Consider the following 18,012-nt stretch of genomic DNA (forward strand, 5'->3'; position numbering starts at 1 on the left):
GTGAAACATGGACCCTAAGTAAAAGAGAGATCCAGAAACTTAGACTAGCACAACGTGGTATGGAGGGGTGCATGCTGGGCATAACGCGAAAGGACAAAAGGCGAAATGAGTGGATAAGGAAGCAGACAAGGGCTTGCGATGTAATAGAGTTTATTAAAAGCCTTAAATGGAGATGGGCTGGACACATAGCTCGAAGAAGAGACAATCGTTGGACAAACCTAGTCATCCAGTGGTATCCAAGAAGTACAAAACGTCTGCAAGTTAGACCTAGAGGCCGCTGGATTGATGAAATGATGAAGGTCTGTGGAAGTACGTGGCAACGCAATGCACAGGACCGAGAGAAGTGGAAACAGCTTGAAGAGGCCTTCATCCAGCAGTGGATAGATTCAGACTGATGATGATGATGTAACATTTCTTGGGTTTTTGATTTATTCCAGGTAGAGAAAGTAAGTGACTGAACTACATTGAATGAATTTGTTGAATTGATTGAATTGAATACATACATAACAATATGTAATATTTTCTGTAATTTATTGTAATACATGTTTTATTCACAACAATCTATAAGCAGTGCCGCGCCGTAGGTATGTCGCACCCTTGTGCAATGTATTTGGCGCCCCTTATTTCTTTAAAATAATATAGGTTTTCTTTTTTATTAAAGCGGTCCGCAAGACAGCGAACAACTTTTAAAGAAACCGCCATGCAGGAAATTTAAAAAAGTTTGAAAACCGCTGATTCAAACAATTTAAACAAAATCAAGCGTGTAAAATTATGTTAGGGATGTTGACAAAAATAAAACTGCGGAATGTTTATGTTAAGTAGTCAGTTTTTTTTTTTTAATTACACATAAATACAATTATATTATAAACTTAACATAGGTATTAAGAGCGAAATTTACTTCGCTATCAAAAAATATATTGAATAAAAGAACTTGCAACTTGGCGACACACATGATAGATTGCAAACCTAACATTTATATGGCTTTTTTAACAGAATGAGTTTCTTGATGTTTCTTCAAATTACCTGATTGTGCACACGAGTAATTGCATACCTTACATTTAAATGGCTTTTCACCGGAATGAGTCATTTTATGCAATTTCATGTGACATGACCTTGCACTTGAGTAATTGCACTCCTCGCAATTGAATGGCTTTTCACCAGAATGAGTCATTTTGTGTACTTTCATGTCACCTGACCTTGCACTTGAGTAATTGCATTCCTCACATTTGAATGGCTTTTCACCAGAATGAATTATTTTATGCAATTTCATGCTACCTGACGTTGCACATGAGTAATTGCATACCCCACACTTGAATGGCTTTTCACCAGAATGAGTCAATTTATGAAATTTCATGTTACCTGAGTGTGCACAGGAGTAATTACACTCCCCACATAGGAATCTTTTTTCTCCAGAATGAGTCATTTTATGCAATTTCATGTTATGTGACCTTGCACATGAGTAATTGCATTCCTCACACTTGATTGGCTTTTCACCAGAATGAACCATTTTATGAAATTTCATGCTACCCGTCGATACACATGAGTAATTACATAGCTCACATTTTATTGGCTTTTCACAAGAATGAGTCATTTTATGCAATTTCATGGTACCTGACCTTACACATGAATAAGTGCACTCCTCACACTTGAATGGCTTTTCACCAGAATGTTTCATTTTGTGTTCCTTCATTTTATATAGCCACACACATGAGTAATTGCATTCCTCACATTTAAATGACTTTTCAATAGAATGAGTCATTTTGTGTGATTTCATGTTACCTGACCTCGCACACGAGTAATTGCATACTTCACATTTAAACAGCCTTAAAACGGAATTACCCATTTTCACTAATGTGTTTTCATGTAATGATTTGTGAAGTTTCATTAGTTCCAACGATGGAAAAAAATCAAAACAGATACTGCATACAAAATTATTTTTATGAAACGATTTCTTTTCCAATTTAATAACAGCTTCTAATAGTTCAGGATTTGTCACATTCGATAGAAAAAATTCACGTTTAGCAGTGCGACTGATCGCGTTTATATCTCCAAACCATTCAATGTGTTCCTCGACATCTTTTTTAATATCTTGTTCATGAATCTGTAGGTCTTCCCAAGGATCATGAACATCAGTATTCTCCGACAACGATTTGAGACTCGGAATGCTGGCCGTTACTGAGCCTCCAGGAACAAACTAAAAAACAACCATTTACAAAGAATAATCAGTTAGTGAGACGATATCTTTAATAACGAATAAATACCAGTACGCTTGGAAATTTTAAAATGGAATGTACACAACACGAAACGGTGAAAGACGGAATATACCCACCCACAGTTTTCTAAGGGAAATACAATAATCCTTTGTCTTGTATGGTAGGTAGAGAGCTGCTTTTCCAAGTGCAAATGCCCACAAAGTCGCACTGGAGATTGGGTTTATTGTGCACATATAATTACCGTTGTCTCATGATGTTAAATATCCCGTTTTCCAATTTACTTTGTCAAGAGACTTGTCTTGTGTAGGTATGTCATGAACTTTTGTATTTGAAGAGAGTTCCGATCTTTCATTTGTGTACCTATTTAAGGTTACCGATTTAGATGCCTAAAACCATCCGCGTCCTCCTTGCCCTTCGGAGATGACATTTGGCCTCGGAAACGTGAGAAATAAGATCATAAGGTATCCCTATATTTTTCGACCGAATTCAGCGAATAAGCTGTTCGCATCTATTCTTACCCGAGAATCATAGATTTAAAAACGTGTCTATTACAGTTAGTTGAGAGCCGTTATTTGATGCCATGATTTATGTCAGTATATACATTAAAAAACGTAAAAAAATAAGGATGTGACACAAATTTTCGGGCTTATGGCGAGGTCGACCAAATTCCGCAACCATTGGACACGCCTACAGTAGAGCGACTTTCCTTTGAATCGTATCATAGTTTGATATAAGTAGGTAATGGACAAAACTAACCTCAGATACGAGACTATCAGTGTCGGGAATCTCTTGTTTTATATAAATGCTGGTGTCCGGACTGTTTGGGTGCCCTCCGGCTACATTGCATCTGTTCTCCCTTTCCGCGTCTGTTTCGCTTACATCTGGTTCGATTTTGACATCCATTTTACGTACCTATTTAACACGGAAATGATTAATTGTTTTTTCATGCAGTAAGCAAAAACATAGACATAGTCACCAACTGAAAATAAAATCAAAGATAGACCTCACGCTCCATAGGAGGGTTCCACCATAAAACAGAACACGACAAAACAGAACATGACAAAAAAGAACAGTGACAAAACAGAACAGTGACAAAACAGAACAACGATAAATATAACTACGACCTTTCAGGAAAAATATAAATTTAATATTGAAATTGTCCTATCACTATTATGTTGATAGATTTTTAATTGCACAGATTTTCAATATGCCACAATTAATCAAATTATATAGGTACCTAATTTCTGTATTACGAATCGCTAGAAAGCCTCAAATAAACTTAACTCGGTGATGTCGGCAAGCTTAGAATATCTCATCTTAATCAATATAATATGTTCAAAATGATTGGGTGACTAGATACAACGAAATAATCAGTTTGTTAATTCTGCAGAGATAAAGCTTTACCTATTTGAATATGTATTGTAATCTATCTATTAGCAACATAAGGTTGTCAGGATTAAAAAGGGATGGATAATTCAATCCTTATCAGGGTTTCCGTTGAATATGGACAAACAAGATAATTGTATACAATTATATATAGTAGGGTTTCCCAAACTTTTTCTGCAATGGAACACTTCGCAAACCAGGAAATTTTAACGGAACACTTAGTTTATTTTTTAGGTTATCTATTAGCGCGGCTAATCGTTCTGTCAATTTTGGAAACTGTCATTAAACTGACAAGACTGATCAGCCGGTCAGGTAAAAACAATATACCCCATCTTTTTCATGCCCACGGTGTGAGAAAAGATGGTTTTCCACCTGTACCTAGATCATGGCCCCCACACCTCGAAGCGGGCCCCAGGCTAGGATCTTTGGCGGGGCCCCTACTTATCGCTCAGGTTAAAGGCAATGTGATGATCTACAGTTGCATATTCCAAATGGTGTTCGACGTAAAATAAACGGCATTATTTGCGATTTTTTGTATTTTTAATACACCCACTTTTATGTTGATATGCACAATTGTGTACATGTCAAATATCAACAATAATCAAAAATTTTATGGCAAAATCACATATTATTGATATTATGATTTTTTTTACTATTAGTGCATGTTTGTGATGTGTGTTTGCTGGTTGATCTCTCACGCCCCCCCCCCCCCCCCCCGTAAGCCCAGGCCGCCAAGCTAGAGGCCTGTCTCACCCCACCCTCTTGTGGGAGCCATGACCTAGGTACTTTAGGTCATAAACATCAATGGAGATTGATCATCACTCGCCTTTCAATATGAAGTAGACTCTTTAATTATTTTACTTCTACTTAGAAGAAGATCTTTAAATGTATTGCAGTGTATAAAACCTTTCCAAATGGTCGCGGAACACCTATTCAGGTTCGGCGGAACATAGTTTGGGAAACCCTGATATATAGTTTGCGGATACAAATTATTTCCAAAGCGCCATAAAATAAATGCATTTTATAATCCGTTCCATATCTTGTATTTTCCCTAAGTTAATCATTTAAATGGTTTTACAGTATATAGTGTTAACCTACCTATGGTAAATCTAGCAGTTGCAAAATTGCCAAAATGTTAATCGAGATTATTGCAGTGGACTTTCAGATAAACTTACGTATTTACGCCGAATGGCCAAAATGCAGTGATTACATTATACAATTTTATATACTCTATACATAAAAAATGCATTATTTTCAAAATAACGGTATTGTAAAAAAAATGAAAATATATATTATACCTTGATGATTTCACTTAAAAATTGTTTTTTTTTTAAATATTTATATTATAATATGTCTTTCGTTTAAAATGTAATTAATAAATAGATTCCACAAAAAATAATGTTTAATTTTACCCCTGGATGTTATGTTTTGTCCGGTCACCCATACATACACGCCATTTATCGATGATTTACATTCGTCATTCTTTATGAAAATATTAATCAATGTTTTACTTTTGGCTGCCTAGCTACAAAAAATTGACGAGGAAACATCTGTTCCCGTGTTGCCATCTTTTGTCTTAGAATTATAGGAAGCGGTCCAAGAATTTATGGCATTTCGTGGCATATTTCTTTAAGTTTACTTAACTATATATTATAAAAATAACTATAGTTAATAAATTATGAACATATGTGTTAACTTTCGACGATACTAATACAGTTGGAAAAGACAATTCATAGTTGTAATTAGGAAGAATTAGTGGTGCTACAACTAAGCTCCACCGGCTCATATATTCTTGGCTTCCATTCATGACCCCGGGTTACAGACCGAGCTAAGCTGCAAATCTGGTGACGTCAGTATCTAATTAATTGATAAGGGTAAACATCAAGTTCAAACTCATAAAACTTGTAATCAATGGAATTGGGATAAATAAGGAGCACTTACCCTATTTAACTCTAACTCTAAGGGTCTAACGGGGTAGTGAATGCGTACCGCACGACACTGTATCCTGATAGTGTCACATAGCCTCTCCTACTCAATTCCTATCTCTACCTCCACGTGGTGAACCCTGGAAACCTGAGCAACTACACCTAAGATCAGGTAGTCAACCCTGGTGGAAGGTGTAGTCAGGGCAAACGGAGAAGGAAGAAATGGCCCTCCGAAAAGGGGGTTGGGCGTGGGGCTTACAACCCGTAAAAAACACATTGTTACGAAACCACACCAACAGCCTCGGAAACCGGACACTAAACTCAGACAACCTGGCAAACGCTTTAAGGAAATACGATTTGGAACATGGAATACATTATCACTCTATCGACCAGGAGCACTTAAACTCCTTACAGAACAACTCATAAAATACCAATGTGATATTACGGCCCTACAGGAGATGCGATGGATAGGTCAAGGAGTGATGGAGAAACGAGACTGTACTATACTCTATAGCTGCCATGATAGTGAACATCACTTTGGGACTGGATTCATCGTAAGCAAACGAGTGAAACATTTAATTATTGGGTTCGAACCAGTCAACCCAAGGATCATGCGACTGCGAATTAAAGGAAGTTTCTTCAATTACTCATTTATAAGTGTACATGCCCCTACAGAGGATAAGTCGGATGAGGAAAAAGAGGACTTCTACGATGCGTTAGAAAGCACGTACAACAGTTGCCCAAATCACGATGTCAAAATAATACTCGGTGATCTAAATGCCAAAATAGGACGGGAGGAGATCTACACTGCCATTGTCGGAAAACAAAGTCTTCACAATGAAAGTAATGACAATGGTACCCGATTAATTAACTGTGCAGCGTCACTAAATATGGTTATTGGTAGCACAATGTTTCCCCGTAAGGATATATATAAGGAAACTTGGAAATCCCCGGATGGGTGCACAATAAACCAAATAGACCATATTTTGATAGACAACAGGCACAGATCGGATCCAATGAGCGTCCGGACATACAGAGGGGCTAATGTAGACTCAGATCATTTCCTAGTGTTAAAGTTAGAGCAAAGATCTCGAACACCAAAAAGGAAATGGGAGCAAAAGCAAAACCCTTTGACACAGAGAAACTGAAGATTCTGCAGGAACTGGCTCGGTACCAGGAGAGCTTGAACACTCACCTGAGCGACAATGTTGAGGTTGGAGACCATGAAGAGGTGAATCAACACTGGGAAGAGTGCAAGACTGCCATAGTATCCTCAGCTAATGATACCTTAGGACGCCGAAAAACAGGTGAACGTTCAGAATGGTTTGACGAAGATTGCCGCGAAGTCACTACGAGAAAGAATGAGGCTTACTTAATGATGCTACAGAAGAAAACACGGGCATCAGACGATGAGCATAAAAAGCGCCGGCGTGAAGAAAAGAAACTACACAAGAAAAAGAAACGTGATTATTTAAAAAAGGAAATGATCCTACTCCAAGAACACTATAAAGCCCAAGAAAGTCGGCTGTTCTATAGAAAGATAAATAATGTTAGGAAGGGTTTCAAGCCTCGTATCACAATATGCAAGGATGACAATGGCATGATACTCACAGAAAAGCACCGTATTCTTGCCCGGTGGGTGGGTTTCTTTGATCAACATTTAAATACCCCCCATAATGATGCCGGCAACACTAACATTAATACTCAAGACCAGGAATCAGTACAAAGTGGCATGGATGATAACGAAGAACCACATACATTAAATGAGGTAAAAGGTGCCATGTCAAGGTTAAAAACAAACAAATCGCCTGGAATAGATAACCTCCAGAGTGAATTAATAAAATGTGGGGGAGAAAGCCTGCTCAAACATTTACATAGCCTAATCCACCAAGTATGGACTTCAGAAAACATGCCAGAAGAGTGGAAGGATGGGCTGATTTGTCCCCTGCACAAGAAAGGAGACCAACTAGATTGTAGTAACTACAGAGGGGTGACACTCCTTAACTCTGCATATAAACTGTTGTTTTGATTCTGATATTCCAGCGGCTGGAACCCATTGTAGAAGGAATACTCGGGCACTACCAAGGAGGCTTTCGACGAGGGAGATCATGTGTTACTCAAATATTCACTCTAAGGCAGATTCTAGAAAAGACCACTGAATTCAATATTAACACGTATCACCTGTTCATCGATTTTAAGGCAGCTTATGATAGCATTAATCGATACCAGGTATACGAAGCAATGCGAAAATTTGAAATTACGACGAAAATAATTAAACTTGTAGAGATGACAATGACACCAGTACAATTCCGGGTAAAGCTTCAAGCGGAAATATCCGAGCCATTTGTATCACTGAATGGCCTAAGGCAAGGTGACGCTCTGGCATGCCTTCTTTTCAATATTGCGCTAGAAAAGGCGATACGGGATGCAAAGATTGATGCCCGTAGCAGCGGCACGATATTTACTAAGCCTGTGCAGCTGCTGGCGTATGCCGATGATATCGACATCATTGCCATATCAGAATTGGCGCTGAAAAAGGCATTCACAGCACTAGAAGCCTCTGCCAAAAGAATGGGTTTACAAATAAACGAGGCAAAAACTAAATACATGCCTGTCTATGTCACACCACGAGAAGTCGCACCAAAGTTAGATACTGGTGCATACAAGTTTGATACGGTCGACAGTTTCATATACCTTGGATCTCTTGTAACTCGAAATAATGATATTACAGAAGAAATCAACAAGAGAATCATGTCTGCGAATAAATGCTACTTTGGTCTGTTAAGACATTTTAAGTCCCGCTTACTATCTAGTCGAACTAAAAGCACTCTTTACAAGACACTTGTAAAGCCAGTGCTCACCTACGCATCGGAAACCTGGACATTAACTCTGCGAAATGAACGAGCCCTAAACATCTTTGAAAGAAAAATTCTCCGCCGTATATATGGACCGATCAGGGATGGCACCAATTGGAGGAGAAGATATAATGCTGAACTCTACGGACTGTACGAAGATTGCAGCGCAGTTCAATCAATTAAGATTGGGAGACTGCGATGGCTAGGTCATGTGCACCGTATGAATGACAATGAACCGGCAAAGAGAGTGATGTCCAGCAATCCAATAGGACGTAGAAGAAGAGGGAGGCCAAAGATTCGCTGGTTAGATGGAGCTGCCAGTGACTGCCGTATTCTGGGGGTACCAAATTGGAAAGCGGCCACACTGGATAGGGACAGGTGTAGGGAGCTGTTGGAGGAGGCCAGGACCCACACCGGGTTGTCGCGCCCCTGATGATGATGATGACTTACCCTATTTACTGAAGTGAACTTCGAGCAAGAACTTCCAGGTTGGGGGCTAAAGGGTTCTTCTTTGATTTCAACTAGTTTAAAAATGTTCTTAGATTTGATATATATATCTCGTTGACTGGAGGATTCTAAAAATAAAACAATATGTCAAAGAGAGTATTTCTCAAAAGTAGTAATATTTGTAGACTATATATGTAATATTCGAAGACGCCAGAACTCATACAAATAATTACGAATTGGTCATTCCTATACCAGCTCGCCGGTCGCCGTATCCAAATATCAATACGTTTCAAGACGTTACGTGCGATTGTCGCTCGGTAGATGTGTGCGGTCTTCTAATGCAACATCGGATCGATGTTCCTATAAGGTTTGTTTTATGGCCGTGCAGCAGACGGGGGAGTTTAGATATGAGGTCCGGCTTTTTGATTAGTTTATATGAGTATATAACGGTATATCTGTATTATACACAATTATTATTAACCCGGTCAGAACATAATATATAGGAAATTATAATTCAGAGACATATCAGTATTAATGTATCGTACGAACACAGTTTTCCGTGAGCTTTCTATCGGAAAGAGATGACCGTATAATATGGTCTCAAATTTTATTAAATTCAATATGAACATTAAGTAGGTACTTAATTCAATTGTGATGTCTGATTTGGGCTAAATTCATGAATTCAAGAATGAAAACCTAACCTAACGTAACAAATAATGCAGTCTATCAGCGATCTTCAAAATTTGTTAGCTGCTGTCTTCCTGTAAAGTGTAAACTGACAAAAACCGTGTTTTATTTAGACATGAATTTATGTCAGTAGTTACCTACAATATGACCGAAAAAGTTGGACGGTTTATACGGCCATATGTTTCCGATACGGCAGACTGCATAAGTAATACGTACAAGTTTCCGGACACAAGTTAATAATTGTTCCAATAAGTCAACCGTCTGAACTGTCAAAAACTGCTCAGTATATATGTTACAACAGCAGTAACGGCACGTCTTTTGGCTGTGTTGACTTTTAGAGCGAGATAGACAGTTTCAAATTCAAGTTTCAAATTTCAGATCCATAGAGGATGATCGACCATGGTGGCACTATGAAAATAAAAGCAGAAAACGCTGGGCTGCAAATAAACCAGTCAAAAACTAAATATATGGTCAGCACACGCGATCAGGTACCGCTGCAGAATATAGACATAGGACAGCATGCATATGAAGAGGTGGACAAGTTCACGTATCTCGGATCCATATCCATATATATCCATATAAAAATCCGGCTTATCTCCGGGAATAAATGCCGGCATGCCTGCAAGCGACTGGTGGGGTCGAAAATTCTAGGCCAAAGAAGTAAACTTCTAATTTATAAAACAATTATAAGGCCAGTGGTCACTTATGGCTGTGAGACTTGGTGCTTAACTAAAAACGTGGAAAACAAATTAGCTGTCTTCGAGCGCAAAATACTCCGCAAAATCTTTGGACCCACGTTGGAAAATGGGAACTACAGAATAAAAATGAACCACGAGTTGGAAGAGCTGATTGAACAGCAAACAGTCATAAGATACTGTAAGTCCCAAAGACTACGATGGGCGGGACATGTGGAGAGAATGCCTGAAGTTAGAGCGCCAAGGATCATGACGAAGTGGTTACCCCAACGGAAGAGACCCAGAGGCCGTCCAAGAAGGAGATGGGCTGACGCCGTAGAAGTGGACTGGCTTCATATAGGAAGACCCGGTAACTGGAGAAGTGTGGCGAGAGACCGGAGTGAGTGGAGAGCGGTTGTGGAGGAGGCCAAATCCCACCCCGGGATGTGGCGCCGTGGAAGAAGAAGAAGAAGACAGTTTTGATGGCTTACTTATTGTAACAATTTTAATAATACCTCAATATATAAATATTATAAACTAGGTACCCTCGAGAGCTATCGATTACAGTCTTGTGTATAGAATAGATGCACTGAAGTAGGTCCCTACCTATGCTAAAAACGCTTCAGCAATGCAAAATGATTTGCACCCAATTTTAACAGTAGAGCATGAGTCCTGTTTCACAAACATTCATACATTTTGATTACCATCGATTAGATAAGCTTTATAATGTACCTATTATAGTTCGATAACGATACAACTAACCTCAAATATGCATCTGTCATTGTCGGGATTCTCTTCCTTTACGTCTGGGTTGTTTGGAGACTCTGTGGGTACCTCAAACCAATGCTGCGATTCTGCCACGGATTTGGCTTCATCTGATTCACGTTTGACATCCATTTTACGTGTTTAAATCGAGAATATATGGTAAATTAATTAGATTACTTTCTTCCGTGACATCTAATACTTACTAGGGCTGTCGAGATGTATCAATATCAATACTTTTTGACCGATACTTGGATCGTTACTAATTTGTACGAGGTAGTCCCAGAAGTACCCGACCTACCTACCAAAGAAAACACAAAAAATTTGGGAAAAAATATTTTTATTTCTCTACGTAGTCTTCTTTTGGGTCGATACACTTTACCAGTGATATTCAATAGCTTCGATACCTGTTTATAGTGAGAATCGTCGAGCTCCTCAAAATAGCCATTAACCGCAGACTCCACCTCTTCATTGTTGCCAAATCTTTTACCACCGAGCAATTTTTTGAAGTTTGGAAATAGAAAATAATCCGAGGGGGCTAAATCTGGTGAATAGGGTGCGTGAGGAAGCAATTCGAACTTTAACTCATTGATTTTGGCCATCACGATAACGGATGTGTGGACTTATGAATTGTCCTGATGAAATGGAACTTTCTTTTTCGCCAAACGCGGTTGTTTTTTCTTGATTTCATCACTCAAACGCTGCAATAAGTATCCATAATACACGCCGTTGATTGATTTTCTTTCTGAAGATAATCAATGAAAATTACCCCACCCGTATCCCAAAAAACTGACGCCATGACCTTGCCTGCAGATGAAACTGTTTTCGCCTTCTTTGGAGCCGATTCTCCCCTTTCAGTCGATTGTTTTGACTGTTTTTTTTGTTTCAGGTGTGAAGTGATGGACCCATGTTTCACCCATGGTTATGAATAGACGCAAAAACTCTGCTTTATTGCTGTGAAACTTCGCCAAACACTCGATTGAAACATACTCACGATGCTGTTTTTGTTCCATTGTGAGTTATCGCGGCACCCACCTTGCGCACACCTTTCGCTTGTCCAAATTTTCAGTCAATATGTGATGTACAGCACTTTTTGAAATGCCTACCATGTTTGCTAGCTCTCGCAATTTCAGTCGACGTTCATCCAATACCATTTTGTGGATTTTCGTCACCATTTCTGGCGTGGTCACCTCATTCGGTCGACCACTGCGATGTTCGTCTTGGCAGCTCGTCCGAGCTTGTTTAAACTCTTCTTCTTCTTCGACCATGTCCGATCCTAATAGGATCATATGGGCCTCCACAGAGTAGAGGTTTGTATTAACAGACTTTGTTTTTACGAGAAACGGCTGTCAGCCACTTGCTCAACCTATTAGGTCCATACCCTGACCCACATTAAAAAACTATATGTGTACTTGCCAGACCCAGGATTCGAACCTGGGACCCACGGCATGATAGTCCAACGCTTATGCCGCGCGGCCACCGTGGGCGTCCAGCTCAGCCATCCAATAATATGTTACTGTTGTAAACAAAGGAGCAGACACCCCCAGAATAGAATCTAGCGCCGCTTTGATATTGGTTGGACTGAAGCCTTTCAAATGAAAGTATTGTAACACATAACTATGACCAATTTTTTCCATGTTTACAAATTCACTGAGAGCGTTCACTGTTGATGGCTGACAAATAATTACTGAACAACGTAGCATTGTCAAACTTCAAACTTAGGCTTTATAAGGTTGGTACTTTCTATCATGGTCATTATTTTCAAGCAACAACAGTTATCTATACGTCAGGTCGGGTACTTCTGGGACTACCAGGTATTACGTTACGTATATATCGTTATACCACTTCTACCTCTATAGAGATTAATAAATCATTGCCGAATCAAAACAGGCATTTAATTATTAGAAAATTTAATTATAAATAGCTTTGAACAGATTCTTCCTCGTCAATTTTATGTAGGCAGCCAAAAGTAAAATCTACTAATATATTTTTAAACGTGAAGTGTCATGAGCCCAAAGAGATTGGACCAGTCTTCAATCTCTTTGCATGAGCCTAATTTTAATTAAAGTAAAGAATTGATTTTATTCACCGAATAATTCAAAAGATTTGAGAATGTAACATTCTACATATTATTGACTAAGCACATTGGCACGAATCTCGTGAAATATATCTGTTAATACAATCTCCACTCTGTGGAGACCCATATTATCCTCTCAAGATCGAACATGGTGAAGTGAGTAATTGGCCTTTTACCGGCACGAGTCTTTGGTGTCTTTTCAGATAATAAGGTGATAATAGGTTTATACAGTTATCACATTGATATGTCTTTTGAACACCAGAATTTATCATTTTGTGACTCTTCACGTAACTAACCTGTTTGCATGAATCATTTTGTGTGATTACTTGTCTCTATATATATAAAAATCTCGTGTCACGATGTTTGTGGTCGAACTCCTCCGAAATGGCTCGACCGATTTTTATGAATTATTTTAAGTATATTTGTTAGGTATGAAAATAGGTCAACAAGTATATTTCATACCGCTAGGTGATTAGGGTATCTCTATCCAGAAAATTTTTCTTTTATTTTTTTGACAATTTTTTTTTTGTATTTTTTTTATTATTTGGCATATAAAAATACTTATAACCCCAAATTTTCATTCTCCTACCCCCACCCTCCCATTTTTTAATCGCGATTTTATTATTTTTGTATGAACAAATTTAACCGTCGTTCGTATTTCAAACAGAACGAAATTATTTATGTTGTTGAATGACAGATGGCGCTACGTCCGAGAAGAATTCAAGAGAAGTCATTTTGACATTTCATTCGGCATATCACAACGCAGTGCGTGCAAAATTTTGTACGATTTATTTTAATTTATCTATTTTTATGTGCGTGTATCAAAGTCACAATGCCAGCAAGACGCAAGGGGGGCCATTTGGGCCGTCAAACGAATAAAGCAACAAACATGCGAAATAGTAGAGCAGAAAGAACAGGCGAACAAATCCAACAAGATAACAAAAATGTGCGTGTAAGCATGTCGCAATTGCGTGCATCTCAATCACAAGAGGTACGAGCTGAACGAAATCAACAACGACAATTGGAACGGAGCCAAGCGCGCCGTTTCGTAGTTAACACACGCAGAGCAAATGACCGACAACGCCAACAAGTACATCGAACATTTACATCCGCTTCGTTCCTTCGTCTCGCATTTGAGTACGAGCCAGATATTGAATATTCCGCTCATCCGAAAGTGCTGATTGGTGCTAAGGACAAAGAATGTCCCCATTGTCATGCGCTCAAATTCAAACATGAGTCAGCCGGGATGTGTTGCGCATCAGGAAAAGTGCAACTACCAGAAATTGAGATACCACCAGAACCATTGAACGGCTTGCTCATCGGCACGGTTCCAGATTCAAACCTGTTCCTAAAGTCCATTCGCACATTCAATTCATGCTTCCAAATGACTTCGTTCGGAGCAACAGAAATAGTTCACAATACTGCGGCAAATGGTCAACAATTCCATTCTACGTTCAAAATCAAAGGCCAAGTATACCACAAAGTAGGCTCATTGCTGCCAATGCCAAACGAACCACATAATTTTTTACAAATCTACTTCATGGGCGGTGAGGATATCAATCGTGTGGATGCACGTTGCAGCTACAATAGCCTCAATTCGCCTAATGCCAAGCGCATCGTCGGCGAACTGGACGCCCTGTTGAATGAGCACAATGAATTATTGAAATTCTTCAAAGCACACATGCACGAATTGCAAAGTGACAATCACGCTATTGTCATCAATACTGATAAAACACCAGCTGGAGAGTACGTGCGTCGATTCAATGTGCCTGTTGTTGACGACATTGCTGGAATCATGGTTGGCGACCGCACATCGACGCGAGAAATCGTGATTCACCGTGAATTCATCGTGAAACAATAATCTGGAGTTCATCGCTGACACACACCGTTCATACGACGCTCTCCAATATCCGCTAATTTTCTGGAAGGGACAAGACGGATATTGCATAAACATGAAACAACGAGATCCTGTCACAGGTAATTCATTCATTATGAACATCATTACTCATTTTGAATTGAGAAAATGAATGATTGATGTTTTTTTGTTTTTATCGGCGGTCATCGTCTACAGCGCTCTATTCATCTTTCTGTCATAGATCCCATCCCCACACACTTACGATACATTTGTTATTTTTTATTTAACAACCAAAATATTCACTAGAAATAATTTATATGGCAGAACAACGTTTGCCGGGTCAGCTAGTTATAGGTATATAAGTACAACATGCAACAGGAGAAGTTGCTTTCATCACATTTTATTGCCTTTTCATAATTTTATGTAGGTACCTACCTCAATGACGTTATTAATGGACAACGCACTCAGTACAGTAGCTAGCAAGTAAATTCGCGCTTAAAGACATTCGCACATGTATAGGTAGACATCACGTGACAAATTCCATTATGTGATATCACACATCGGGAATTTATAGCAATATCACCTTTAATGTAATAGCGTTAGAACAGTGTTTCTAGTGTCAATGTTCATTTGAGCGAACGATATTGATATTCAAATATGAATTAATATGCCATTCGGCAGACCGGACAAAAAGCATCGGGAATTAATAGCAATATCACCTATATTGTAATGGCGTTAGAACAGAATACCTATGCTATTCGGCAGACCCGACAAAAAAGTGAGTGTCATTTTATTTTCCAGCAGCTTCGTCCATATTAAGGTCATTGCGGTACCTTCATAAAATCTGATCACACACAGTGATATTATATTAAACAATATATTATATAGTTTATCGACTAAATATAATAAATAGGAAAATAATCACCAGTTTATCTTGAACCCACAGAAGAATTTAATGAAGTGAGTATAGTGCTTGAATAAATATATTTTGTGTGATGACTCGATCGTACAAAATATATATAAAATCTCCGTTAAGTCAGAAAAAATCGGTTACAAAATTATATCCATTTCTGAGCAGTATTTAGTTTATAAATGTATTAATATTAATACTCAGATGACAAAGAACTCACGTGTGAAGGTCGGCTTTGTTCCTGGTACTTTGGTGAGGAGATAAAAGCATTGAGGATTCGTGTTTCACATTGTATTGGCAAAAGCATAGTAAGAACACAGTAATTTAATTTGATAGCGCGCCGCGCAGAGCTGGGTTTATTTATTCAAAACATTGGAGTTACACATGGGGGTAAACATTGATTCAGCATGACTAAGGTAAATTGTAATTATTATAGGGCACATGATTAGTGCTAACAAAGCATTAAATTGGCGTGGGTTATGTAGGTTGATTTTTTAGGGGCACTTAACAATTAATTGTTTTGCGGGTTTAATTTATTTTAAGGGTTGATTAGATGCAGACATGCAGAAATTATTCTCAGCATTAATAATTTTATCAGCAGCCTGTCATTAAATTCGTACCTACCTACCTAGCGTTACAATCATTGTCCTAACTCTAAAGCTTTATATATTAAATTCATTTGCATATAATAATTACCATAGCAGCATTTAATTTAAATTCATTGTATAGTAATTAAATATAAATAATTCATTCATCTCTAGCAATCCAATCTCAAGCCATACAATGGACTTAATAGTATTTAGTCTTGTTTCACTCATATTATTTTGTAAAAATATGTCATAATACAATTTTACCTAGCAAAGAAGTACTTCAGCCCAGTAATAATAATTCCAAGAAATACACATCCCCTTTCAAAGCATGTACCTAGAAAAGGTCTGGTTGTCTGTTTCTGTGAGCAGAAATTCTCAGAAATATGAGATCCAAGGTACCTACAAGTCAGGTACATATGCCAGAGGGTGTGAAGGCTGTCTTTTTGTCATTTTTCAGTGATAGAATTGTGAATAATTATTTGTTGTATTATTACCTACTTTGATTTTCGGAGACGACCCCAGCCCCTAGAAGAAGGCGATGTCTCCGCCAAATTAAATTTATTGATTTTATAAATATTTTGTTAAATGTTTTATACGCTGTGACTTTACTTTAAATGTATTCCGAAGAAAAAAAACACTATTTTCACCGTAAATCCGCGTTGTCAATCAAACACGCATGTCCGTGAAAGAAGAAGGCAGCAGACGATAAACCTTGACCATACATCGTCACGGGGGGATCCAGCGCAACCTACGCCTCCCCCCCCTCCTTTCGGAGGTTACAATAACATATTAATACAAAAACCCTAGCCAAATTATTGTCATTTTACCTGGTTCGGTAAAATCGTTACCTGTGACACAAATTCTACGAATAAACTCGAGAAGTTAAAAAAAGATGATTTAAGCCAGATTATTAATAATCTACTCTTTGATTAAAGTATTAAATTCAGTACAACCAAACACGACAATGGTCGCATAATGTCTTATTGTCGAACAAGAACTTCTTGTCCACGTGTTAAAACTGTGAACTAACAAGCCCCTGTGCAGTTAATAGCACTACTGATTTCAAATGAGGAACGCCCCCAAATTTATCATTACATTGTACGCTTCCTTACTGTAAAGATCTATCAATTTACGTTATTTGATTCTTTTATAATAAAAAATATATCTAAAACGATCAGAAGTGATGTTAGAATTATTATTAGTAAACTTTTGGTTTATTATAAAGAAAAAGAGTCACACCTAAAAATAAAGCGGATAAAATGTTTCACACGCGCTGCCACCATGACAGGTGTGTCACTGCGAAGTTCTTCATATGCGACTTCAGCGACTTCCTGTTATCGCACAGTAGTATAATAAATTTACCACATAAATATTTCATAATATATTATGTTCTTACTTCTATAATTTATATACAAATGATAGTCCCAACTAACACTATCTACGTCAACCTTTGCATAAGTATATAATATTAAGTTCAATTAAATTTAATATTTTCTGGATTCAAGCTCTGTACTATTCCATTTAAGTCATTTTTGCGACCCGGGTTTTGCCTTTCTGCATCTTCAGGCGTCGTGTACACTCACCAAAGGTAAACACACACTGACAACGAACACTCTTAACTCTACCTTATA

At 38.1% G+C, this 18,012-nt stretch overlaps 1 long non-coding RNA gene across 1 annotated transcript; it reads right to left on the reverse strand.

Annotated features, from left to right (window-relative positions):
• Positions 1–811: 811 nt before the first annotated feature.
• On the reverse strand, positions 812–11,143 carry LOC147076943 (uncharacterized). The gene is made up of 4 exons (XR_015069738.1): positions 10,950–11,143; positions 8,830–8,954; positions 2,970–3,125; positions 812–2,194 (listed from the first exon to the last, which is right to left on the reverse strand). It is a non-coding gene; the product is annotated as an uncharacterized LOC147076943 (long non-coding RNA).
• Positions 11,144–18,012: the final 6,869 nt, after the last annotated feature.

Source organism: Rhyacophila brunnea, unplaced genomic scaffold (assembly GCF_057557595.1).
Source record: "Rhyacophila brunnea isolate RB1 unplaced genomic scaffold, BYU_Rbru_1.0 scaffold_13, whole genome shotgun sequence".
Taxonomy (NCBI): Eukaryota; Metazoa; Arthropoda; class Insecta; order Trichoptera; family Rhyacophilidae; genus Rhyacophila; species Rhyacophila brunnea.